This window comes from Manacus candei, unplaced genomic scaffold (genome assembly GCF_025592945.1).
Source record: "Manacus candei isolate 608988 ecotype Guabito, Panama unplaced genomic scaffold, ASM2559294v1 h1tg000050l, whole genome shotgun sequence".
In the NCBI taxonomy this organism is placed as follows: Eukaryota; Metazoa; Chordata; class Aves; order Passeriformes; family Pipridae; genus Manacus; species Manacus candei.
This window is the reverse complement of record NW_026138098.1, coordinates 4,168,995-4,194,997: the sequence shown is the minus strand read 5'-3', so window position 1 is coordinate 4,194,997 and position 26,003 is coordinate 4,168,995. Positions and strand designations below refer to the sequence as shown.

At 46.4% G+C, this 26,003-nt stretch overlaps 1 protein-coding gene and 1 long non-coding RNA gene across 4 annotated transcripts in view; one reads left to right on the top strand and one right to left on the bottom strand.

The window, feature by feature from the left end:
* The window catches only part of CTBP2 (C-terminal binding protein 2), a 137,912-nt gene that overhangs the window by 43,864 nt on the left and 68,045 nt on the right, over positions 1–26,003 (top strand). The window contains exon 1 of one of the 3 annotated variants that reach the window (XM_051801070.1): positions 23,987–24,009. The exons of the other annotated variants lie outside the window; for them this stretch is intronic. The gene's annotated coding sequence lies outside the window, so the exon portion shown is untranslated. Of the gene's footprint in view, positions 1–23,986; positions 24,010–26,003 lie in introns of those variants that run through there. 3 annotated transcript variants of the gene reach the window in all.
* Positions 11,097–26,003, bottom strand: part of LOC127477212 (uncharacterized) — a 629,249-nt gene continuing 614,342 nt past the window's right edge. The window contains exon 3 of the long non-coding RNA XR_007906888.1: positions 11,097–12,335. This is a non-coding gene — a long non-coding RNA (uncharacterized LOC127477212). The remainder of the gene's footprint in view (positions 12,336–26,003) is intronic.

Below are 26,003 nucleotides of genomic sequence, written 5' to 3'. Positions count from 1 at the left end.
ATCGTGTTTCATCTGAGTACTAACTCCTCCAAAAAAACCACAGTTAAAGGTATCTACATGACAAAGATGAGATAAGAGATAAACAAAAATCGCATATCTGGGGTTGTGTTTTAAATAGTACATCAGCAGAGTGGTGGATCTCGGAAAACCAGCCTGTGATTTTCAAAGAGCCTCTGTTCAAACAAGTGTCTTGCTCTAGATTAGGACAGAAAACAAGTAAAGCATCAGCTTTTTTTCGGAGCATAGGTTGATACTGGCTTGCTCTAAGTATCTGCATCATGACTGTGTGCCTGAATATATTAATCAATAACGTGGAAAAAGAGGTGTATGGGGAGTTGGCTCCACTGAGGCAGAGGGAGATACCATGGCATCACTGCTGGGAGGCAGCCCTGTGCAGAAGGAGAAGACAGAGCTGGAATTAAGGAGGACCACACGGTCAGTTGAAAGTCACCACTGCCAAACGCAAGGTTAGACGCTGGGGAAGGAGCATTCCCAGCTCCTTGCACACATTGCTGCGTTTTAAATGGACTGGAACCACTGGGGAAAAAGACCCGAGGGTCTGCAGACAGCTCAATGAAGGCATCTGCTCAGTGTGCAACCACAAAGGATCAAACAAGACCTTAGAACATGGGGAGAGTGGGTGAGAAAATATGGAAAATACAATAATGCTGTTGTGCCCATAGTGTCCCGATGTGAGAGTGGTGGGGAGGTTGCCCCTCACTGCTGCATCTCGGGAAGTTTGTGAGAGGTGGTGGTTGAAACAGAATAGTCCAGTGGTTTGGGTTGGAAGGGACCTTATAGACCATCTAATTCCAACCCCCCTGCCGTGGGCAGGGACACCTTCCACTAGCCCGGGTTGCTCCAAGCCCCATCCAGCCCATCTCTGAACACTTCCAGGGATGGAGCAGCCACAGCTTCTCTGGGCAACCTGTGCCAGGGCCTCCCCATCCTCAAAGGAAGAATTTCTTCCCAATATCTGATCCAAACCCACCCTCTTTGAGTTTCTCTTGTCCTATCAGTGGTTACAGCTTGTAGCCACGTCTGCGTGATTGAAGAGATTGGGGCTGTTTAGAAAGATCATGTGAGTAAGAGGATTTGTGTGAGAGGTTTTGTAAACTAATGTTTGACATATTTAACCTTTCTCAAAATACGAGAGCAAAGGAAAATCCAATAAAACCAGGGGCATGCATCAGGCACTCCGCAAGGCAGTGTTTGCCCCGGGTGCTTGTGGGAACACTGGGAATGTTGGACAGCCCTGCACTTCACTGACTGTGGCCCTCAGCTGGCCCAGTCCTGACCTGTGCCCTCCTCCCTGCTCCTGCTTTGGGAAGAGTTGTCTGTTCCTCTATCAACAAGCATATTTTAGCCCATTTGACACTTTTTGGCAGCACGTACTGGAAACTGCTTTTCATACTGTGTCAGAAATACGGTCCGTCACAGCGTGTTCTCCTCTGCTACCAAATCCTTGCTGAGAATCTGAAATATTTTGAAGTCACATTCAATTAACGTGACTTCTTCAGGAGCACAGGGCTTCTCTCAGCAGTGTTTTCACCAGCTTGGCCGTTCCTTTGTTACACAGAATTGCTTCTTGCAGTCCAGTCTGGATGGAAGTGATAAGGAAACCTCATAGAGCTGATGGGGGTCCCTGGTTGCAGCTGGGATAGGGGATGGTTAGGCTGCAGCTTTTTTTGGAGGGGAGTATGTTGTGCACACATTCCTCTTCCTCATACTTTTTTCTTTGAACTCAAAAAAACTGGAATGGATGATTAACGCATAGATACTGAAAAGCATAGTTGGCTTTTTAAAATTGTAGTTACTTGGAAATATGGGCTGGCTGCCATGGAAGAGGGTGTTGTAGGAGTTTATCTGAACACAAAATACTGGAAAGTCAAATTTTACGGGCATTTAATTTGTCCAGTGTTTTCAAATAAGGATACTAAATGGATATATTTAAAACAGTGTTACTCAGAAAAAGTATTTATTTGACAGGGTCGCTGTGAGTTCAGTGGTACAATACTGGAACAGCACAATATTGTTTGAAGTGAAGATGGAGAGAAATCCCTGCTCAGTTAAAGCCCTGGTAATGCTGCCCCGAATCTGAACATGTTGGTGGTAGCAAGAAGTCATGTACCTGTGGGGTGTGCTCCCTCAAAGTGGCTTTCTCTGCAGAGACAGCTTCAGTGGCTGTGTTTTAGAGTCATAGAATCACAGATTGGTTTGGGTTGGAAGGGACTTTTAAGACCATCTTGTTCCAACCTCCTGCCATGGGCAGGGACACCTTCCACTAGACCAGTTTGCTCCAAGCCCCATCCAACTCGGCCTTCAACACTTTAAGGGCTAGGCATCCACCATAAGAGATTAAGTCAAGTCATCTAATCTGTATAAAACCTGTGGAAGCAGAGCTCCCCGTTGGGCTTCGTTTGGGGATGAAGCAAGGGCGAGAGTTATCTCAGGTGGGTCACATCTCATGGCCCAGTACACGTGTCACCTCTTCATTACAGTCTGGTCTAGTGAGGGCACATCTGGCCAGGAGATGAAAAGGGGGGTCCCCATCCTGCTGAGCACTAATTGCGTGTTAATGAGTCATGGGGGGTTCTGCTCTGTGGTTTGTGCCCAGCAGGGAAGATGGTGGAGAGCTCTTGGGGCACAGGGGCTGCTGCCCATTGCAAAGCCATTGCAAGGATTCAGGAATGTTTTAAAAAACCCTACTTCTGCAAAGAGTCAGAAGCAACTCCAGCCAAACCACCCCAGTGCCAGGAAACAGCTCGGATGGTGGATCTCCTGCCGGCATCACCGCTCTGCCAACAGCTAATCCCCTGCAAGAGCACGGGAACAAAACAGCTACTCCTTGGGCACAGGGAAATCAGTATTAACCCCGTGTCGCTGCAGAATTCCCGCTATATTTTTCATGGCTTGCACTCCAGGCATACCCCCTTTGCCAAGGGTTGTGCACCACAACACAGAGCACAGAAGTGTGGCTTTGGCTCACGCTGCCAGGTTTGCTTGGAGGTAAACAAAACCCTGGCACCTCTGCAGATGCCAGCCTGCTTTGCTTTGTGCTCCTTCGAAAGCGCTGCCTCTCCTCGGGAGCGGGCTGGCGAGCCTGTGGAAGTGTAGGGACCCGCTCATACCTCCTGGTACATGTGTAGAGCCAAACTTCAGAACCCCAGCCTTCATTTTGGTGCCAGACTTGGTGATTTTGTGTCCAGAGGGTGGATGCATTGCTTGCTTAGTAAAACGGGTTAATGCTGCGCTGGACTCCAACACGTCAACAGCTTGGACAGCTCAAAACAAACAAAATTCCAGTTTGGATTGAGCTGGCCCAAAATGAAAATCCTTGTTTTGTTTTTCCTCCAGGAGTTTTGGGCACATTGTCCCCACGTGAAGCTCTGTAGTTGGCTGGAGCAGTGTGTTGGTGATGTGAAAGAACTCCAGAGGAAGAGTGGGTAAACATTGCTGTTGCAGTGTCTAATGAGGGAAAGTTTGCATATAGGCTGCCTTCAGATTGGGGGTTTGGTGAATTCTTCATCTCTGCCCAGGATTTTTTCACATTTCCAATTTGTAATCTGTGGACCAGGTTTGCAGGAGCTTCTGGAAATTAATCTGTTCCGAAAAGAAAATCAGAGGGGAGATGAAGGCAGGTCTCTGCTGCCTCACCCGGTGAATTTGGCTCACATTTCCAATGTTGAGGCTCACTCATTTCCCAGAGGAAGGATTTGAAAAGGAGGAGAAAAAACCCAAACCAGAGGAATTGCTGCAGGTGATTCAGAGGGGATTGCTGTTGTTCCATCCTTTCTGTCACTCCCCTCTCTTGGCTGTATCCTCACCCATGGACACAGCTCTTCTCTTTGATCTTCTCATCATCTGTAAAGATGCTACAGCATTTTTTCAAGAATGGGAAGGCATGAAGTCATCCTTCTTGCTGTCTGTTGTTGCATTTTTAATCCTCAGAGTTCCCTGTTCTCCAGTGATTGAAGGGAAAGGACCAAGGGAAGGGTTCTGTGTGCATTCTTGGTCTCCTTTAGGATGAAAATACAGTAACTGTGTGTACCTTCTACTGTTGTTATTTATAAGATGCTTTTTAAGTTTTGCTGCCTTTAGTTATAAAAAGCAGATGTTGAAAGGAAATCATGGGAATTTGAAGGGGAGACCAGACAGATGTAGCCAGTGCCTCCTTCCTTCACAACTACTAAACTCTTAGAGTAATTTTTAACAGACGTGAGGTGAAGGTCTGCATCACCTAGCAGACCTGCAGGTGATGATCTTTGAAAACAGACAGAAGAAAATGTTTGCACTGAAGAAAAAACTACAAGATAGTCATCCGGTGGACAAAGGGAGCTTTAAAAAGTCCCAGTTCTGTACAAGCTTTACCAAATTTTGTGTAGTCCAGAAGACATGTGGGAAAACAGGTTTCAGGAGCTCCTGTGCTTGAAGAAGTGGTTGGTGTTGATCACAGCTCCCATTGTACATCTGTTGGTGTTCCTCGGGTACCTGTTGCCGTAGTGGGTGTTACTCCTGGGTGATGTGCAGGTGGACAGCCTGCTCTTAGAAGTAGTTCATGTGCATGAAGGCTGTCTCAGACCCTGCAGCCTGTTTGCTCCTGCACATTTGGAGCCACGGGGAGAAAATTCCCATTAGCATTGTTCTGTCAAATGCTTTTTATTTAAGTCTGCGAAGTTTTCTAACCACTTTGCCCCCTCATTTTCAAGTCAGTGGTTTTAATTGTGAAAGCCCTGGTGTATTGATAACTATTGGGGAAATTCCCTGAGGCTGCTGAGCAGGAATCTGCTTTGATGACAGAGATGCTTCCAATTTTTAAGCAAAACAGCCTGTAAACTGTGCCATCAGCTAACAAGTACGGGATCCCTGCTGTGTAATGTGTGGGATCCTGGAGTATTTTTATTTCCAGGGTGATACCCTCATGGTAGCATGTGGAGCTACAGCTGGGCCGCCAAGGAGCATCCTGCTTTGGGAAGATGAACGGAGAATATGTTCCTCAGGATTGCCATGCCTAATTAGCCTCAAGTTCTGGTATTAGGAGATGTTAATGAGCTGCAGCATATAAACTAACCGCAGGAAAAAACCCTCCTAATGGCTACACCAGCGGTAGGAGGAGAGGAGCTGCTGGGGGAGCTGAGTCACAGCTCAGGACTGGTGGCACCAGGCAGGGGGTGGCAGTGGCCAGTTAGGCCACAGGGACCTCGTGGCACCCATGGGCACATCCCAGTGCTACATCAGACCTGAGCCTCTGAGCTTTGCAACTGCAGGCAGATCTGGTCATTTTCTGTAGAATGGTTTAATTAGCACAAAGATGGCCTCTTTTAGTCTTTTTGTTAGTTTGTTTTGCTTGAGGATACATCCCTGGAGATGACCAGCGTATCCAGTACTGCAAACTAACAGCACAAAGCTCCAGTTAGCACTGCCTGCTCCTAGTTTGTATGTTGTACTCCATTTACCTTCCCCCTTTTCTTTTTCCATAGTGAAGATAAAGGTTTAAAATCAGAGAGAGGAGACTCAATTAATTTGTAATTCTGTATCAAAATTCAAAGAGAAGTTCAGAAAAGTTCATTCTTTCTGCTTCATTTTGACTCATTTGTCACCTTTCTTGAGAGGCAGGTGAGGAAGCTGTACTCCCATTCTCTGTTCTTTCCATACACCTCCACTGTGCACTGTTTTACCATACCAGCTATTCTGTTCATTATTTCAAAAAAGTGTCCTGTTTATGGGCAAGCTGAGCTGCTGCAACATAAGATTGTTATTCATCATACTGGAAAATATGTCTTCTTTCCCCCCACCCTCGTTGCTTTGAAACTGTGTAGAACAGACAGGGGGGGAAAAAAATAAACCAGCTTGCCAGGCTCTTAAGTGAAATGATTGCATTGAAGAGCAGAGTTGGAGAGGAGCCAGCACAGAACCCCTGATCAGGCAAGAGGGGGAGGGATAACGTGGCCATGGCGAGGACGTGAGGCTGGAGAGAAGCTCTGAGAGGAAGAATTAATTGAGGCAGGGAGGCAAATGAGAAATGTTTAATGAAGGGGTGTTGGTTAGCAAGCTAGGAAGAAAAGTTGTGCATGTCAGGTGGGACTCAGCAGAGAGGAGTGTTAGGAATGTCTCCGTGGAATGTGTTGGGAGACCCTACTAAGGGTGCTGCCTGTGCTGCTGACCCCAACACTGGTAAATTTAGGCTGAATTTAAAAGAAAGCTTATGTTAACTGAATAGAAAAGTTTCTCAAACTTCATGGCCCAAAGGTGTCAACTGGTGAGGTCCCTTCCAGCCATGGACCTCTGGGTTCCTGTTGGGAATTTGCCTTGGGGGAGCGGGACCTTTTTAATGTTTTGGCTGTAAACCCAGTGTCTGTGTGCTGGAGCTCTGGATTATCCTGTTGGCCTTGGTGGAGCACATCTGTGTGTGCTGCAGAGCCAGCCTGTATCCGTGCAGGAAGTAGCCAGGGATAAACTGCCCGTGTCATGGTGTGCCAGCGAGGGTGGCAGCTCCCGACGACCGGTTCTGCACGTGGCCGCTCCAGATAGGCCTTGGATCAAAGTTCCTGCCAAAGCCTGAGAGATGCCCGTGTTTTTCCAGGATGAATGGTGAGAATCTGGGCACTGGGTTCTGATAACAGCAGAACTGCAGCAGGAGCACTCTGCTCGGTCGTCGTATGGGCAGCGCAATGAGGTTCCCCTTGGAAGGTGTTTTCCAAGCCTGGCTTTGCACTCTGGTGCCACTGGAGATCTTGGAATCACAGAATGGTTTGTGTTGGAAGGGACCTTAAAGCTCATCTCGTTCCACCCCCTGCCATGGGCAGGGACACACACTAGCCCAGGTTGCTCCAAGTCCCGTCCAACCTGGCCTTGGACACTTCCAGGGATGGGGCAGCCACAACTGGCATAGAGGCGGCCACAAGGGAAATGGTATCCTGTTATAAATGGCTCCTGTGGGGACTGAAGTGGTGGTGGGATTCAGCTGTGTGCCCGTGGAAGGGGACAGCAGTAAAGCTGGGGGCACTTGTGCTCCCACCATGTGTTCTGCGGCAGCCGCCGCCGCTGGAAGGAACATCTCCCAGAGCTGGCAGCCAGCACGGAAGAAAGCAAATAAAGAAAAGCCATCCCCACTTCAAGTTGTGGTATTTTGACTTAGTTAAAATATTTATCTAAGAAATCTAATGGGGAAATGTAAAAATGTAAGTTTATGAGTGTTCCAAAGAATAGGATGAAAAATACCACCGTGTTTTCATTCTTTTAATGATATCTGATGGTTGTTTTAAGTGCTTGGGGACGAAGGGCTTATTGTATTGGTCTGATTACAGAATACTCACAGAGCCCAAGTGTAACTGTTACGGGCAGGGCTCATTTTTGACATCCCGGATTCTTGAGCTCTGGAAGCATAATACTAGCAATTCCCCATCCTATTTATTGCATCCAGCTTTTTAAGTAATGGGCCAAGTAATGATTGCAGATGCTACAATCAACATTTTTTTGTTAATGATTTAGAGCTCTATTTGCACAATAATTAGTTCTGCAGAGCTCCACGGCACAATACAAGAGGAATGCTCTCCTGACTTTTCAAAGCCACGAGTTATTTGAAACTACAGAGCCTGGAGGGTGCAAGGCAGTCCAAGGGCGAGGCTGGGAGCTTCAGTCTTATGATTATTGTAGCCTGATTGGTGTCAAATGAGCTTGGTTGTTGGCTGTGGACTGTACTGGACGCTTGGAAGAACCTACTTGGTTCCTGAAGGCAGCATTAAGTGGTTTGTAGCTGATTGCTGGTTTTGGATGGGCTCTGTTGCTGCTGCAGCTCCTGGTTACTCCAGGCGGGACCGGTGAAGTCCCTGGCTACGTTTTGCCTTTTGTCTGTTTGGATTTTCAGCTGATGAGCAGAAAGGTCTTGATTCATGCTTGGCACACCGGGCTCTGATCTCAGCAGCAGATGCCAGATGCTGCCGGAGTACAGAGAAATAATGCAAGTAACCCCAAACATGTGAGTCAGCAGTAGGTGTGATGGGGGAGCCTCCTCTGCTTTGTTGTCTTTCTCTGGCATTTCTTGCTCCATCCACGCTGCCTTCAGCTTTAGTTTCAGCTTCTCATTTCTCCTTCTGTTTTCTTCCTCCAGTTTCGTTCCCTTTTGTCTTTCTTTTCTGCCTTTTGCCATCTTCTTACTGCCCACTCGTGTGACGTGACCACGTAGTGGGGGTGTGATGTTCCCCACAATGCTTAGGAGAACTTGAATCTTCTGATAACAAAACCCCTGTTTCCCTTCTCCTAGAATTCCCTGGCATGCCCAGTACCATTAGTGCTATCTTGGCAGTGGACATCTCATTTATTGAAATCTGGATTGTTTCTTCCTTCCTTCTCTAAACAGGACTCTGTGTGCTGGTGTCATTGCAGAGGTGTGAACTGCAGTCAGTACCTCTTGGATAAGCGCTGAATTGCTTTATTTCTTCATTGTGAATCAGTAATTTTATTTCCTCCTAACGCTGCCTACAGTTTCTCTAGCTCTGGAGGTCACTGGAGCTTTGTAACTGCAGCCAAAAGTGTTTTAAATAGTCATTGTGCAGCACAGCGATGCCATCAATCTCCCGCGCCATTATTACATCTAGAAAGTTGGATTTGATATCCATTTTCATATTTAAAGCAAAATTACTGGCAGGCTGCCATGTCCTGTGAGGCACTTGTTCATAAAGGTTTACGTGAGTGTGACTTGTACCTATCGGTTTGGGACGTTTTTCAACAAATCAAGAACTGCTGGCAGCCAGGTGGGTTTTGAAGAGGGTCTTTTCTCCTCAACTGGTCTTATTTTATTCTTTTTTTGCCAAGCCTGTCTGTAGGATAGCTCTGATAATGATTAGATCTTTTTGACTGAAGTCTCGTCAGCATCAAATACTAGCTTGCCCAGAAATACTTTACTTTGTGCTTTATGTTTATATATGAAAAAAAAAGGAAGAAAAAAATCAGAAAATAATGGTGGAATGTAAGTCTGGGGCATATTGAATTAATTTCCTGTTCCACTTCTGCATCAAGCTAACCAGACAAATAACCAATTTGTTAAGGGCTCTGCTACTTCCTTCAATCACTTGCTCACAATACACTTTTTGCATTTTATTTCCTGGTTTTTCCATTTCAATTCCTTACATCCCCTGCAGGTCTCTCTGTTTTGGTGCCAACAGCAACATACCCAGTGAGGGAGGGCAGGGTGTGATCCTGCACCTCCCAGCAGCCCCATCCGCCCTCTGTGATGCAGGTTTCTGTGAGGACTGGGAGCTCTCTGGTGCACATCCCTTTGAGGATCCAAGCTAAGGATCTCCCTGGTGCTGTCTCTTTATTGCTTGGCCTTGTCTTATCAGTGTTGGCAGGAATTATGGGAATTATGGCTGTTTCAAGTGGGTTCCCAGTTTATCAGGCTGTTTCTGAGAGCACTGAGATGGGAATATCATGGAATCATAGAATGGTTTGGGTTGGAAGGGACCTTAAAGCTCGGCTCATTCCATCCATCTGCCATGGGCAGGGACACCTCCCACTATCCCAGGTTGCTCCAAGCCCTGTCCAGCCTGGCCTTGGACACTTCCAGGGATGGGGCAGCCACAGCTTCTCTGGGCAACCTGTGCCAGGGCCTCACCACCCTCACAGGGAAGGATTTCTTCCCAGCATCACATGTCAGTGGTCTGCACTGGGAGCAGGATTAAGCAATCCTAACGCAGGGCTTGCATTATTTTCCTCTCCTGCCACATGATGGATTCCTTTGGAGACTGGTGTAGCGCCGAGTAACAAAGGATGATTTGGCTTTTTGCTCTGTTCAGTGTATTTTATGGGTTTATATTTGTATTTAGGAAATTGATTCTGGATACTCTGCCAGGGACATCGTTCCAGAGAAATTGAGGCAACAGGGAGAAAAAACCAAACAGTATTCAGGGTTTCTGGGTAAACTGCCTTAACTGCCAAATGGTTCCTTGCAGAGACACAATCCTGTAGGAGAATCTGTAAGAAAAATAAAGATGTGTAATCTGAGAACTCTTGAGCAGAAGTTGCAGAGGGCTCCAGTGTTCTCTGATGGAGAGGGGAGGAAGTACAGCCAGGCAGTTGCAGCATTGTAGAGCATAATAAATATTTTATTACCACAGACTGTCTTTTAGTTCCTAAACAGCACAGGACAGATCCTGCTCTCGGATGGTGCCCACATTTGTCACTCCATGGATATCCCACAAGTTCATTCCCGTGGTTGAGGATGGTATTTGGGTCACACACTGCAAAGTTTGCACATAAAATATTCAAGACCCACGTAAGGAAACGCCAGGCTGGCACTGTCACGGTGCATTTTAGGGCAGCAGTTGTTATGGATCTAATGGTATTTTGGGTTTGATCTAAAAACACTTTGGCCTAAGGCTGGAATTTGATAAATAAGATGAATTAGACCATTTCAGTGCTGGTGACACAGTTTTGATACATTCTTTTGAAATACACTGCAGCCTTGGCTGTCCAAAGAGGGATGGATAGGAAGTGCTGGTTTGTAGGGTGAGCTCAATAGGTACAGTGGGTTAAAGAATCTCTGTTGTTTTAAAGAAACATTCAAGTGTTGTAGGTATTCCTAGGTTCTGAGTTTCTGCAGGTATTTGCTGTGCCATGTGCCTACATTTCTGAGCAACCTGGTCTAGTAGGTGGTGTCCCTGCCCATGGCAGGGGAGTTGAAACTAGATGATCTTTAAGGTCCCTTCCAACCCAAACCATTCTGTGATTCTATGATTTCTTCTGGAAACAAAAATCAAGCCAATTCCAAACAAAGGTCAGTGAGGACGGACAGTCAGGAACCAGCCCCAGAGGGGATGGTACAGAATTCAGCAAAAGCAGTTTAATAGCAGGGGTTTTTTGGGGGAGGGGATAACTTTGGCAACTTCTTACCATTTGAGTTTCTTTTTTGTGTTCAATGTGATGCAAGGAAGCCTGAAAGCCAGTGAGAAACTGAGGAAGGAACACGTGTGAAAAGCAGCAGCAGAAATCTCCACGTAATTGTGAACCTTCAGACCAGCTCCCACAGTAACTTTTACTTTCTGTTTTTCCTGCTGTCATACAGTAATAATTTTAAATTTGTCATGCTGGAGGGAGATGCCAATATCAAACTGAGAATTAAGTAAACGGTTTTGATTGGAATTGAAAAGAAAGTGTTCACTGCTTTAAGCTAGGTTTTAATTTAACCTAATTACACAATAAGGTAATCAGTGTTTAGTTAAATCCTGAAAGGTAAAAATTCAACAGTAAGGCAGGAGACAGATCCTCACCCAGCACATGTGTGGGCTTTGTGGGTTGGCAGGGAGATGTGAAATTCCTGGTTTTACAGGTTTACATTCGAGTGACTTTCCATGTCCCTTCATGTGCTTTTCCCTCTGGGACTTTTCCGGAGCTGTGTTTAATACAGAACTGCTTGGACACCCGTGAGTTATGGGATAATAATTCTGTGTCAGATACTGGGAGAATGAAGCTTATTTTACAAGAATACCCTTTGATGGAAGTAGGGCCCCTAATTCAAACTTGAGTGCGTTTTAAGAGACATATACATGCACACAATAAAATCCAGGGAGAACAATTTGCATGGAAAAGCCAGGAAACAGCTGGGCTTGCAGACAGCTGAGATTTTAGGGGTGGTTTTCTGGAGGAACAGGGGTAGAGTCAAGCAAAAGAATTTTAAATATAGGCCATTTTTGAGAATTTTTTATAATATTGCATAAGTTGAAATAATTTTTAAAAGCACAGCTGTGTGCTGGCTCCTGAGACCAGATAGCTTTACCTTACATTGATATTGAGGTCATTGTTCTTTGTTATTATCAGCCAGCAGTAATGGTAACAGACACTTACTTGTCTGGGTCATATATGTATGCATTTGCTCTTACTTTAAATTCTTTCCCATAGATACAATACAGTACAATCAATGCCAACAAAATTATTTTGAAAGCAGATTAGATTAAATATCTCATCCCTTACCGAGCTTCCCATTGGCATGTGAGACGATCCTTAGAGAATTAAGATTTGTTTCAGGGACAGAAATGCTCACATGAGATTGCACAGCCTCTTGCTGGTCATTTTTTCTTTAAATATTTGATGGAAGTGCCTGGCCAGGCTAAATTCAGTAGATCTCTGCACTTGTGGAGGTCGATGACTAACACCAGAGAGGGGGAAAAAAGAGCCTGAGAAGTGTTTTTCTGTACAAACTTGTAAGTGATTTTATTCCAGATTGTCTTGCTGGTGACTTAGGGCTTTCCTAGGAGGATGTCACAGAATCACAGAATGATTTGGGTTGGAAGGGACCTTAAAGGCAATCCATTTCCACCCCCTGCCATGAGCAGGGACACCTTCCACTAGACCAGGTTGCAGGTCAGGGAAGTGCTGGGAAGGTGCAGCTGTGCATGAGCTGAACCATTTCCAAACCCCTGCTGACTGGGTTCTGCATCGGGAGCATCTCAGATTTGGCTTTGTTGATTTTATGTGGAAGTGTGATACCATTCAGTGCTAATTTAAGCCAAATCCTTTCCCTCACAGAGCCAGGAGGATGCTTTCCACTAGCATGTTTTGAAATGGGAGACAAGGATGGTGTGGGCAGCCTTGGATCAGAGTATGGGTCTTGCATCCTGTGCTGCTCCCAGAATTGAGGTGCAGTGAGGGCAGAACAACCTCATCCCCTCTTTTTTCCCCCATCTCCTGAACACCTTGAAACATCAGTCCCATCATTTAGAGGCCTGACTGTGGATGTACGTGCCCACACACACATGATGGTGAAACAGTGATAACACTGATGGGTTCAGCTGATGGCACTTGGAAATGAGCCTTTCTTCCCTGGATTTTAGTTGAACTGGCTGGTGCCCATCCCATACCACTCTCTGCAGTGAAGGAGCCAGGTCTGGCCATGCACAGCAGGTGTCTGTGGGACTTGGAGCTGAAAGTCTTGGAGGCAGGATCCTACCTTGAATTTACACTGTGTGAAAGCAGGTCAGTGCAGATTTGTGCCTAATAAATGTGAAGTCTCAGCCTCCCCCTGCTCTGCCTGTGAACCTTTGTAGTCAAGGGTAAGTCCTGAGACTGGAAAACTGTTCAACTCTCAAAACACCGTGATTCCAGAAGGTTTAGGATGATAATTTTGTAAAGGTATATTCAGATGATTTGGTATCCTTGCCACTTTGTGTACCTATTGTAGCAAATAATTTAATGGAAACTAGAAGTGAAGTGTAGGAGCCTCCCATTGTTACTGCTTTTGTTGGTTTTATTTAAACCAGGAGTCCCTCTTTTTACAGATTTATTGCCCCAGCCCAGCTTAAAAGGGAAGGGGAATGACACAGTCAACAGTGATTTATTTCTTTAATGCATTTTAAATAAGTAGACCCCCCAAGAATGAAGCAGTGGTGCATAATTACATTACACTGGTCACAAAACTTGGGCTGTTCCTGCTGCAGGCTGATTATTTAACACCTGGTGAGCCTGAGTGCACCGCTAGGCTTGGGAGCTGGGGCTTATTTTACATCTATTCTCTGGTAGCAGTTTCTCTCTCAGTTTCTGAAATGTTTTTGCCATGCCCTGGACTTCTGCACCGGGGGTTCCTGTAGCTCTGCTGCCTCTTCTCTCTCCTTGCCCTCCCTCTCCTGTACCCTACGTGCACTTCCTCCAGAGGAGAGGCTGCGTGGCGAGGCACAGAGCTCCTTTCCAGATTGCAGTCTCCTAAATTAAAGCAGGCAGAATCGATTTGAATATTACATTTGCCTACAAGGACCTCCTGCTAATTTCTGTGTTTTTCACAATTGCGTTTTCCTGTTTTTGTTTAGTTTTTTTTTCATCTTTATCACTTCCCTGCTGCTGACTAAAGGAGCTACACAACAGGGGAAAGTGTGACTAACTCACTGCCTGCACAGGGGAAAGAGTGAGGCTGCTTCTACACATGCTGGTGATAAATGCACAGAGTAAACAGAATGGAAAAGTGGAGAAAAACAGCTTTTTTTTTTCTACAATCTCTTTTTTTTTTTTTTTTAATAGCAATGTTAGTCATTTCTTCCAGCAAGTATAGGTTAAAACAATTTCCATCATGAGATTTCTCTCAGGAGAAGCAGTATCAGCTGAAAATTTGTGCTTCCTTCAGAAATTGTTTTTAACATCTCTTGTCGTAAAAAAGTCCAAAAAATGTTTTTCCTCTTTCTTCTCAGTGTCTCCTTTGGTTTGACAGCAAGTCATAGAGAATGCAATTTTTCTCTTTCTCCCATGTGTCCAGGTCCTGTGTCAACTTGGCAGCTATTTCCTATATCAGCTGGGAGGGAAAGCATTTAATCAACGGGAAAAGGGCAGGAGGATTCACCCAGGCATAGGTCTGAAAGTGCTTTTAACTTTGGTTGAAATGGAGTAGATTCCAGATGACATTGTCCCTTTAATTAGGTGATACGATGCCGCTGATTTACAGCCTGCTGAAATCAGTGGAAATATGCCATGGACTGCAAGGGGCTCTGGAGCAACCCCAGTCTCCTTTTGTGGTATAGAAATGATTCTTCAGCAATTTAAGAACTCAGAGGGTCTGAATCAGAAGCCAACAAGTGACCTCTCATGTATTAGGTCGAGAAATGCAGGTTTGAGCTCAGCCCTCGCTGACTCGGGTCCGAATGAACAGCCATGGTTTCCCTTCACAAAGTGTTACAGCAGAACTGCTTTCCTATTTTTCCCTCCAAGTATCCCAGCATGGCTTTGGAAAGGGAAGGGAAATCTATTCTGTGTGTAAATAAAGTATTGTGATGTTTGTTTAATGTCTTTGTTTGCTTTGAAAGTTCGTCCGGTACTAATGAATTTACAAAACCTACATTATCCATAAAACTGTCGCTGCTGCAGGATTCTGTAATAACTCAGATAACGTATTTAAACCACGAGTGAGTTTGCTCTATCCTTGAGTTGATAAATTGTGTAGCTTCATTTGCTAGGAATCAGCAATTTTATGTGGCAATTAATTTTAACGGCAATAGGGAGCCAAAGGACTGAATTTTTATCCTTGGTTTTCTGCACATCTATGGGAATATCCTTGTGTTTACAGTTCAGGTTGCAGCCCTGGGACACAGTGTGTGTGCAGAGGGGGAAGGTAGCTTTCCAGGCGTTGTGACTGTGCTACTCCAGCTCACAATCCAACCCTCCACTTAAACCATTTTGGGAGTTTCTCCTCTTTTGAAATGTATGTCAGAAAGATGGCAGATGGCAAAAACCATCCATCCTCAAGATCTGTGTTGTTTTACCCCTTCTGCTGCATGAACTTGCTGGTTACCTTTTTTATTGTATAAGTCACCACCATTGGGGTGATGCCAAAACCATGAACGCGGAGTCAGGGAGGAGATCAAGTTTTTCTGAGGTGATTCCGGCTGTTTGTTTTCCCTTTTCTGGTCTCTGATATCCAGCCTAGAAACACCCCGTTTGTCCTGTTGGCTACAGAGCTGTAATTGTGTAGGATCTGATCTGGGAACCAAAAATGCCTTAATTCCTATCTTGGCTCCTGCTACCAGGTTTACATAGTGGAGGGGGTCATTTGACTTGATAATTTATGTCTGTGACACTGACTGCACCCTCAGCAGTGTGCAAAAAGCACTGGAGTTCCCCTAAAGCTTAAATTTGTCTTGTAGCAATAAAAAATGCTGAGGGAGTAATTTGAAGGGGATTTATTTATGATGCTGTTAAGTAACATCCACATTTTGGATTTTGCTGTTTGGGATGAAGTTGGGGGCATTGCTGGGCAAAACTCCACAGACATCATTGAACCAATAGGGTAAAAAAGGGTTTTATCATAGGATCATGCAACGATTTGGGTTGGAAGGGACCTTAAAGATTATTTCATTCCAATGCCCTGCACGGGCAGGACGTTCCACAAGACCAGGTTGTTCCAAGCACCATCCAGCCTGGCCCTGGACACTTTTTTTGAGGCATTCTCCTTGTCATTGCTGTGGCAGAACAGAGGTCTGTAAGGTAATCCCAGGACCACAAAGGTGCCTGTAGATCCTGAGCCTTTAGGATGTTGGTCTCCCATCCATGACCGTGGAGCCATTGGTGGCTCCGTGGGCACCACTGGTCTGTGCCCGTAGGTGGGTCTGTGTTTCTACATCATTTGTGTTACAACTGTGTCAGTTCCTAAAGTGGAGTGATGGCTCCAAAATGAGGTTCAGGGAAGTTATGAGCAAGGTCGTGAGCCTGAAGGAAATTTCATTTTGTTCCATATTTATTCTGCTGTTTGGGGTTGCATGGAGCTACTGGTCTGTAAAATGAGGTCGCAGCCGGGAAAGAAAGTTTGGGAGCTGCTGCTTCAGAGTTTGGGTTGAAATTAATTATTTGTATACCTTAGAGGGTTGCACTGGGTTTTAAACAAGGCAGCTGAGTTAGAAAAGCTGTGGGAATTCATTGTGAAACACTTTTTGTGAAGGCCAGTGCTTGAACCTTTGCGCTCCCGTGGTGCGCTACCAACCAGAAATTTCAAATTGGCTGCTGAAAGTTGGCTGTGTAGTCACCCAGATATTTCATCATGTTATTTCAAAAATCCCAGTGGCTCCAGATGCTCCAGGGCCACGGAGGAATTCATTGTAGTCACAGCTGAAAAGTTGGTGTGGTGTAGTTTGTGTGGCTTGTATTATACACCCAGGTGTTTAGGCAGCAGAAAGGCAGATGAAGAAAGGAAGGTTGGCCAGGCTAAAACTGGTTTGGGAAGGAAAAATCTAACCAATGTGGAATTGGATGTGGAAAATGTGATACTGAAGGTGCCAGCTTTGTGTCTCAAAGGAAAATAATCTCTTAATTTTTCTAAGATTAAAATGCCTTTAAAGTAATACCCTTTAAAAAACCAAGTTCACCTCAAACACCCTTTCAAAATGCCAGTAATTTGCAATTTGCAGAAAGAAATCTGTATTTTCGTGCACAAAACCTGAAAACAAAAAACTGATAGAACAGCAGAACAAGGTGCTTGCATGTGCTTTTCAAGGTGGATTTCTCTGTAGGGCCTCCTTCCCTGATAGTTCCCTCATCACCCATTGCCTCTTCTTTCTAATATAAACTCTCTGATCTCCCTACCATCCTCCTGCTCTCCTGTTTTGATGTTGCACACAGGATTATTTTTAAGGTGAATGTTTATATGCAGGCCATGTGCAGGAGAATGAGTCATTTATGTATTCTTTTGAGTCGTGAAGTGCTGACTCTGGACATATATTTGTTTTTCTACTTGTTGCTTCCTTCTGCAAAAATCCCGAACAAATACTTAAAGGTGTTCCTGCTCAGGCTGGAATTGCTGATTAATTTTCAAATCGCTGTGCTTTGGGGATATTTGGTGGGAGGAGCAGGTACATCCCTCCCTCACAACCCGTGCCCTGGGGATGCCACGTGGGGAGCTGCAGTTCCTCCTCTTGCAAACTCAGCATTTGAAGGAGAAATTTCTCTTCGTCTCATTTTTATGGTTTGACTTGTGACTTTATTGTTGCACGTTCTGAGTTCCAAGGAGGAAAATAAATAGCAGGAAAGGAAAGGAAAGTAGGGTTTCCGTATGCTTCCTGCATCTTGGGGAGCCGTGCTCTGTGTTAGCTGCTGATAAGGAGGTTGTAAACCCACAGGTTTTAAAACCTGGCACATGGTTAAGCACCAGGGAAAATAGATGCCTTTTCTGTCTCTAAAGCAGCAATTCCCTGGCAAAGTCTGTGCCACGGGAGCACCTCTGCTATGGAGACAAGCTGGGAGAGCTGGGGTTGTTCAGCCTGGTGGGGAGAAAGATCTGAGGAGACTGTGGAGCCCCTTCCAGTAGCTTAAGGGTCTGCAAGAGAGCTGGAAAGGAACATTGGAGAACGGCATGGAGTGACAGGACAGCGGGGAATGAGTTCAGATTGAGAGGGCAGGATAAGATTAGATATTAGGAAGAAATCCTTCCCTGTGAGGCTGCGGGGGCCCTGGCATAGGTTTGCCCAGAGAAACTGTGGCTACCCCATCCCTGGAAGTGTCCAAGGCCAGGTTGAATGGGGCTTGGAGCAACCTGGGCTAGTGGAAGGTGTCCCTGCCCATGGCAGGGAGTTGGAATGAGATGATCTTTAAGGTCCCTTCCAACTCAAACCATTCTGTGATTAGGCTGCAGATCTCTGTGTGCATATGAAATGCTACTGGCCAAGCTTTGATTAAAACCACTTCATCCCTCTCTCACTTCAGAATACAAAACATGTTTTGATTAGGAAAGACTTATGACCATCCTGTGCTCTCTGAGATGCACCTTCCTGATGCCCAGGAAGGGCAGCATTCATGGCTCAGTCCCTACTCAGGGAGGGAATGATCCATGGGTATGTCTGATGCTGGTGCAGAGCCAGGACCGAGTTGCCAGCACAAATCACTCTCAAAGCCCGGCCTGGCCATTACAGAGATGGCTTATCCCATCACAGGGTCCATCAGCCTGCAAGACACAGTGTCACACATGGTGGCCATCTCTCCATTTGGTTGGTTCTCTGTGCTTTGAAATGCTGAAGTTTTCTTATTGCTCCCACCCGCTGTTCCTCTCCCTCCCCTTCATTCCCCATTTTCACAGCCTGCTCTTGTGAACTTTGCATTTTTAGGGAACTGAAGAAATCCGCCTCCCGGGTTCCTTAGGTGGTACCATGCAGATGTTTATGTTCAGAAGTCACAGAGCTCCTGCAGGCTGGCAGTAGGTCCCCGCTCACGACGACATTCCATAAACCCCATCCTGTGTGACCATTCTTCCCTGCTGGCACCGGAGATGGTGTGTACGAGTGTTGGCAGGCACGACCCCGGCACTGCTGCGGGTGCCCCAGAGCAGTGATTGTATTTTGCCTGCTCCTTAGCAACTTGGTGGCTGCTTCAATTACAAAGCACTCGGAAAAACGCTCTCCATCTGGTTTTCCAAGCCCAGATGCGACCACCCCAAAGAGTGATCTAATTCTTCTCTATATAGACTTGAAAACTTCTCACCAGTTGGTGGTGCGGGAAATCAAATAAGAGTCCTTAGGAGCAATAAGATCCACATGCTGGCCTAATTGCACATGGAGCTAGACTGCTGCTCCTGCTCCAGTATATTTGCAGTGCTGCTCTCAAAGGCGTATTGTTAGGCGAGGGGAAAACCCACAAATCTTAATTTGAGTAATAATTTAATGTGGTCCAATAATTAGCTATTCATGATAGGGGCCCCTTCGTGTCTGGTGTGGTGTGTGAGGAGAAGGCAGGCAGGGCTCGGGGGCAGCCTTGGTCTGTAGACCAGGGGGTGTGAAAAGGGATAGTATCTCATCCTGCTTTTCAGTACAGTCGTTTTAGTCTATGTTAGATCATCTGAGTGTTATTCTGTTGGATTTCTTTTAGATTAAGACCAAAAAAATAGTGCTGCTTTCTACCTCTGCAGACTAAATCAGGAGGACAAGGCAGATTGTGGTAAGGTGAGGGGCAATAGCTTCAAACTAACAGAGGGCAGGATTATATTGATGTTAGGAAGAAATTCTTCCCTGTGAGGGTGGGGAGGCCCTGGCACAGGTTGCCCAGAGAAGCTGTGGCTGCCCCATCCCTGGAAGTGTCCAAGGCCAGCTTGGACGGGGCTTGGAGCTACCTGAGACAGTGGAAGGTGTCCCTGCCCATGGCAGGGGGTGGAACAATATGAGCTTTAAGGTCCCTTCCAGCTCAAACCACTCTGTGATTCTGTGATAGTGGGGAAGAAGAGGCAGAGCCTGAACTGGCAAGTTAGTGAGCAATGGGAAAATGTCACACAGCCTTGATGGAAAGCTAGAGTGTAAAATTTCCTTCCTCATCTGTTCTGCAGAAGATGTCATCCTGTAATTTCTTCGTTGTGAATTTTTTGTTGGCCTAGGGCTTGGGATCAGAGCCTTGTCATTTCAGTCTTGTCCTTAGGTGTCAGTGGCTCCTCCTGCCTGGCCAGCACTGCACTTTCCTACCCGTGAAGAGCCAGTGAGGGAAAGTTTGAAACCGGTTTCCTACACGCTTAAAACTTCAGTCTGAGTTTTAACGAGGGGGTGCCAACCTTAAATATTCCCTCTGTGTGTTGGAGCGAGCCCTGATTCACGCCAGGGGCTGTTTTCCATCAGGGTTTCCTGTGGGAGCCCCGTGCGGCACACAGGAAGCGTGGCCAGGCCCGTGGCCATCGCCCTCCATGGCCCATTCCGGCGGACAGTGGGAAGCAGTGCCAGCCTGTGGCAGAGGGCAGGAGAGCCCCCGGGCAGCCGTGGAGGTGAGCCTGGCTGTCCGCAGGAAAAACAAGAAATTACAGAAAGGCACGACCCCTTGGGACCCGTGTTTTGTCAACAAACGGAGCCGGCGCTATTTTGAGCCGCTCTGTACCTAACACTTCCTGTTTTTCAGAAGAAACTTCTTGTTTTTTCGCTTTTATGTTGACGGATTTATTTTAACGGCTTGTTCCCGAGCCGGCGCGAAGGACTTTTCCCTCCCTGAAGCGTGCGGGGTGGTGGCCCACGAGGAGGGAGGGAGGGGAGGGAGGCCCCCCGGGGTGTGCCGAGGGGAGAACCATCCTGATCCTCCTCCCAGGGATTACTTGGAAGGTTCCTGGGTGCACCAAGGGGACATGAAGGTGGGCAGTCAGTGGGGCAGCTGCCACGGGGACGCTGCTGACCTGAGCCTTGTGTGGTTCTCTTTCGAGGAGCGGTGGCCCAACCAGTAAGGACAAAGTAAATAGCGTTCATTTCCTGCTGACCTTTTAACACCAACAGATGTTTTCTCTTACAAGTACCATAGGCCAGCTCAGTCCCTGACCTCATCAAGTGGGCTGCTGCCGTTTTCATACTCGGCACTCTATAAAACTGCTTTTTTAACTGGTTTTGCTGAGACCTGCCTGCAGAAGTGAGACTCCTGCCTTGGTCAGGCCCTATGCCTTTAATGTTTCTTACTTTCTTTTCTCTGGATGGACCAACCACTTCCTCCTCATTTTTGTCCTCTGTGGAGGATGGCAGATGTTTCCTCTGATGGGCTCTATCAGGCAGCCGGGGGAAGTGAGTTTCCCTTTATAATATTTTCCCTGGCAATCCTCACACAGGTTGGACCTGCAACCCCACAGCTGGAGCAGTAAGTCCATCACCCTTGCCCCTGTTTGTGGTGCTTCTAATTTGCTTTGGGCCAAGAGACCTGCAAGTCTGACCATGACTTGTGTGTCCAAGCATATCAGAGATGCCAAGTGCATCCAGGAGACAGCTAAAGGTGGTTTCTGTGCTGGATCTCCTGGGCAGAGCCTGTGTTCTTCTGGCAGTCCTGCCTGGAGACCATGGGAACAAGCTCTGCAGTGTGGGGATGGAGCTGACTGGTGTGTGCGTGCCATCAATTTACTGGAGACCTTTCACTGTCAGTGAAAGGTCTTTTTGCAAAGTTGACATGGCAGTAGTGTCTCATCTGATGTCATCAGGCAGGGCGAGGTGTCTCCATGTCTGGGATGAAAAAAGCCCCACTGTGGTGCTTGTGGGTCAGTTTATTTGCTCTGCTGTGCTTGTGTTCCTGGGTTAGTGGCATCCAGTTCATAGGGCAAATCCTAGAATCCCAGAAGGGTTTGGGTTGCAAGAGACCTTAAAGACCATCTAGTCCAAACCTCCTGCCTTGGACAGGGACACTTTCCACTAGCCCAGGTTGCTCCAAACCCTGTCCAACTTGGCCTTGGGCACTTCCAGGGATGGGGCAGCTACAACTTCTCTGGGCAACCTGTGCCAGGGCCTCACCACACTCACAGGGAAGGATTTCTTCCTAATCCTTTTGGTCTGCTTTACCTTTCAGGTGGGGGACATTGGAGATATGAATAATCACCAGTATGATTTTCAGTTATTGCATTATGCCATCTGGAAAGGGATTTATGTTAATTTAAAGTTCATGGATTTACCTTTATAGGCTCTTTCTTAATACCATGCTGAACATAAATTGATAGAGATTCCCAGGTTGTCATTTGTTGGTTTTTTTGCCTTTTCCTAAAGAGATAATTTGTGTTTGTTCTTTTAGTACTCTCCATCTAATTTAGTGAAGGATATTCAGAAGTTTTACTCCACGAGTTGTGATTTCTATCCAAGAGCAGCATGTCTGTGTAGGACAAGGGGAAAAAAAAAACTCTTCCTGTGAGTCAGGTTACCCTCCTTTCCCTGTTCCATCAAAAAGAGAAGAATGCAAAATCTTAAAAATTCCTATTACCCAAACATTACCATTTTTATAGTTTCAAGCTTAGAGAAAATGACTCACAGGCATTTTTAATAAAGGATTGCTCAAAATAGAGTGGAGTGTGATTCACATTAACGAATGAAGACACAAGAGAGGCAACAAAGAAGCCTTTAACCTGATCCCCACTCTTCCCCATGAGTATATTGCAAAGTGGATGGTTGAGATTCCCCTCGGGGGGCCTGGCAGTGGGGGAGCAGCCTGCGGTGATCTCGCCCATCTTGTATATTGGTTTTTATTGGTCACTGTAATTAGACGCTGCCTAATTGCTGCAGGCAGCCCTGGAGATTAAACCTTTGAGCCTGAAGTGAAGGCAAACCTGCATTTTGAGTGTCTTTGCAAACACACCTGCCTTTTACTCACCAGCACTCAGACCCAAGCGTGTGTCCAACACCACTCTGGGCAATTTGAAGGTCCCTGTTACAAGAGAGATGTAACATCCACAGCAGTGGATGTGTATTCCCTGGTGCCTGCAGGGACTTGGAGCGAGAAGCCAGCTTCTCTGGCTCTACCTGAAAGCAAGGAGCGCTCACAAAAAGCTTGTAACACAACCCTTGTGAGAAGAATTGTTTAACAAATAGCCACATAATCTAGTTTGCCTTTTCCACGGTGTTTCAGTCTGTCCTGCACTGGCAGTCAGCCTTTCCCAGGTTTAACCTTGCAGAGAAGATTTTATCTTGCCAGTCTGCAGAGGCGGCTGCTGGTTGTGGAAAGCATCCCTGACTTAGCAAGTGGATTACTGGGCAAAATCAATTTTACTTGGTACATTCATATGCTGAAAAGGAACATAATAGTGTCTGCTTTGCTTCCACACTGGTGAGGGGGAAGTGCCCCAACATGTGTTGGAGACCCTACATGAGTCTGAGAGGTGACTGAGTGGTTTGGACCATTTCCATCACCAGTATAATTCCGACGGCGTTGTTTTGGCTGACTGACCCGGACCTGCAGAAATGCCTTAGGTGTGTGTGCTGATGTTTATTTTGTGGATGTCTTTACTGAAGTGCTAAACATTCCCTATGAGCTATGAGAACAGAGACATTCCCCGTGCTTCTTGCAGCTTCTTTGGTTGATATATGGTGTTTTCCCTCCTTTTTGTCGAAGTGTTCTCTGTCCCAGAGTTAATGCAATTGCTATTCAGTGCCGTGCAAATACTCTTTTGTATTTGTATCTCTTTTCTATTTAATTATACTGTACAAATGTCCTCGGTAAATTTGATAAGTTGGGTGAAGGATATTGATTTTCGAGTCTCTCTTGTGCAGGGCTCCTTGTAGTAGTGGCAGCCGTGCACCAGGCCTGTTTCCCGAGGAGGTTTTGAAGGTTCAGCATTTAAGTAGCTACGGGATAACAAAGGAATTTCTTTCTCTACACTCACGGTTGAGTTGTTGATTGCAGGGTTTAAGGCCAGAGAGAAAACATTAGTGTTGGGTGCTTTTTTTTTTTTTTAAAAAAAAAAGCCTTACATTCACATTGTCTACAAAAGCAGGTGGGAAGGGAAATCAAGATACAGAGTAGAGCCATTATCTTCATTCCTGCAAATAAAGCTGCCAACTTTGGGATAAAATGAGAGAGAGTTCTCCCAGGGTTGGTTGACATCCTGGGGGAGCAGTGGGGGAACCCTGGAAGTGCTCAAGGCCAGATTGGACGGGGCTTGGAGCAACCTGGTCTAGTGGAAGGTGTCCCTGCCCATGGCAGGGGGTGGAACAAGATGATGTTTAAGGTCCCTTTCAACCCAAACTGTTCTGTGATTCCATGATTCTATGACTTGCAGCTGGGCAGGCCCCCCCTCACCCCTCCATCACCCCGTGGCTGCTGACAGGGCAGGAGGGGCAGGAGAGACCAGTGGGTGTGCGGGGAGGCGGAAAGGAGGGGAGGGAATTTGCGGGGTTGAAAGGGGAGGACCAACGGTCTATTTTTAACCGCAGTTTTGAATGTGAAGTGTCACCGGTGTTAAAAAAAGCTCCTGGTAAACGGTGGGGAAGATGCAGGCGATAGTGGAAAGCCAGCTGCAGCTTTTTGAACTGCTCGCTGATGTTTGTGAGGAGGCTGTGAACACTTGGTTAGTGTTAATGTCTTAATTTTCCTCTTCTCAGCCTGAGGTCTCCCTGCACAAGTGACTTCCTTTAAACCGTGCTTAGCTCATAGCCTCCTAAGATTATTTTGTTTTTAAGAGGAAAAGAAGGGAGCAGTAGAGATATTTGTGCACTTTCCTATTGCGCTCACTTCTTCGCAATCTCTTGGAACATAAAATGTTTTCCTTTTTTTTTTTAATGCTGAAAATTGGACTCCTATTTTTTTTTTCTGGCTAATTTCCATGTATTTCTCATACAGGATTTTAGCCTTGATCTATAATGCAGGCCTGTGGCTGTTCCTGCTAAAAGTTTGGTCCCACCAGTGCTTTCATTATAAATCCTTATTTTCAGTAGCAAATTGCTTCCTCCGAATGTCACCTTGTGACACGTTTGGGTGGGTGAGGGGGGCAGCGTCCCCACATTGCACCTCGCAGCCATCCACCCCCCTCTTCCCCAGGATTTGGGAAGTGTTTGCTGCTGGTTGCATGAAGGCAGGAGGCTGAAGCCTCTGCGGTCTGTCACGTCAGTGATCCGTGGGATAATGCATCCCGAAGCAGTGGCCGTTTCTTTCTATTGTGTCACCGATCTGCGCATTAAAGGGACCCCGAGTAGGTGTTGCTACAATAAACCATCGCGGCTCTATAGGAGCCGTCACAGTTCATTGCATCAATAATCTGTGTATTAAGGCGTCCCGAGCAGGCCTGGGCACACAATGGGCCGTTATGGCTCCAGATGAGCCTGTATAAATTTAGGTCAATAACCTGAGTGTTGCTAAACCCCAAAATTGCCCTGCTACAGCGAGCTGGCAAGGAAGAAAGATGTGTAGATTATGCAAACCTGGTGCTTGCACAGGATACTCTGACTAAAGGTTAGTGGCGGGAGAATTATTTCATCTTATTTATTACTGTTATCTAAACCTCTCTCCGCTCACTTGGCTCCATCCTTCCCTCTCCCTTCACTCCGTGTGAGCGATGCTGCAAGAGCAGTGAGGGAGAGCCAGGGATGGAGGGATGGGAGGAGCAGGGAGGAGGCAGCGTTTCGTGGCAGAGGTGTCCCAGAGCCACCCCGCATCCCGACGAGTTCTTTCCCACGGGACTTCATGGAAACACTCACACATTTCCATCCTGACTGTGCCTGTGCCTGACCCCGTGGAGCTCAGTATTGTCTGTAGCATGGGTTTTGCAGGCAGATCCCCCAGGGCTCCCCAGACTCTTGATTACTCCAAAAGCCACCCTCCATCCTCGTCACCGACCCGTTTCTTGATCCGAGCCCTCCGTGGTCCTTGATGCCCCAACACCTGGCTGGGCTCTTCTCCTCTCTGCCATTCTTAGCATCCTGCCCCTTCCTTCATTTCTCATTCCCCTCAGACAAGGCCCTTTTGTGGGTAGGTGGAGGGGAGAGGAATGCCTCCAGCACAGGCCGGAGAGCCCGGTTCGCATTGTGGGTGTACGCCTGAATGGAGACGTAGCCTTGAACTCTTGAACTCTCTTTTTTTTTTTTGTCGAGTAAAGCTGCTGTGTGCTGAAAACAAACAGGACTCACTCCGATGGAAAGAGATTGTGTAGTGGGAACAGGTCTCGGACCAAGAGAAACGGGGTTTTCCACGTTTCTATTCTGAGAGTTTCCATTTGAGATTTTGCCAGCAGTTGGACAGCAAAAGATGAATTAGCTGAGCTGTTAAAGGTATTACACGTGTTTCCCCCTTCAGAGACTTGTTAGAACATATTTTCTTCAGTGATAGTAATAAGTGTTACAAACAAAACA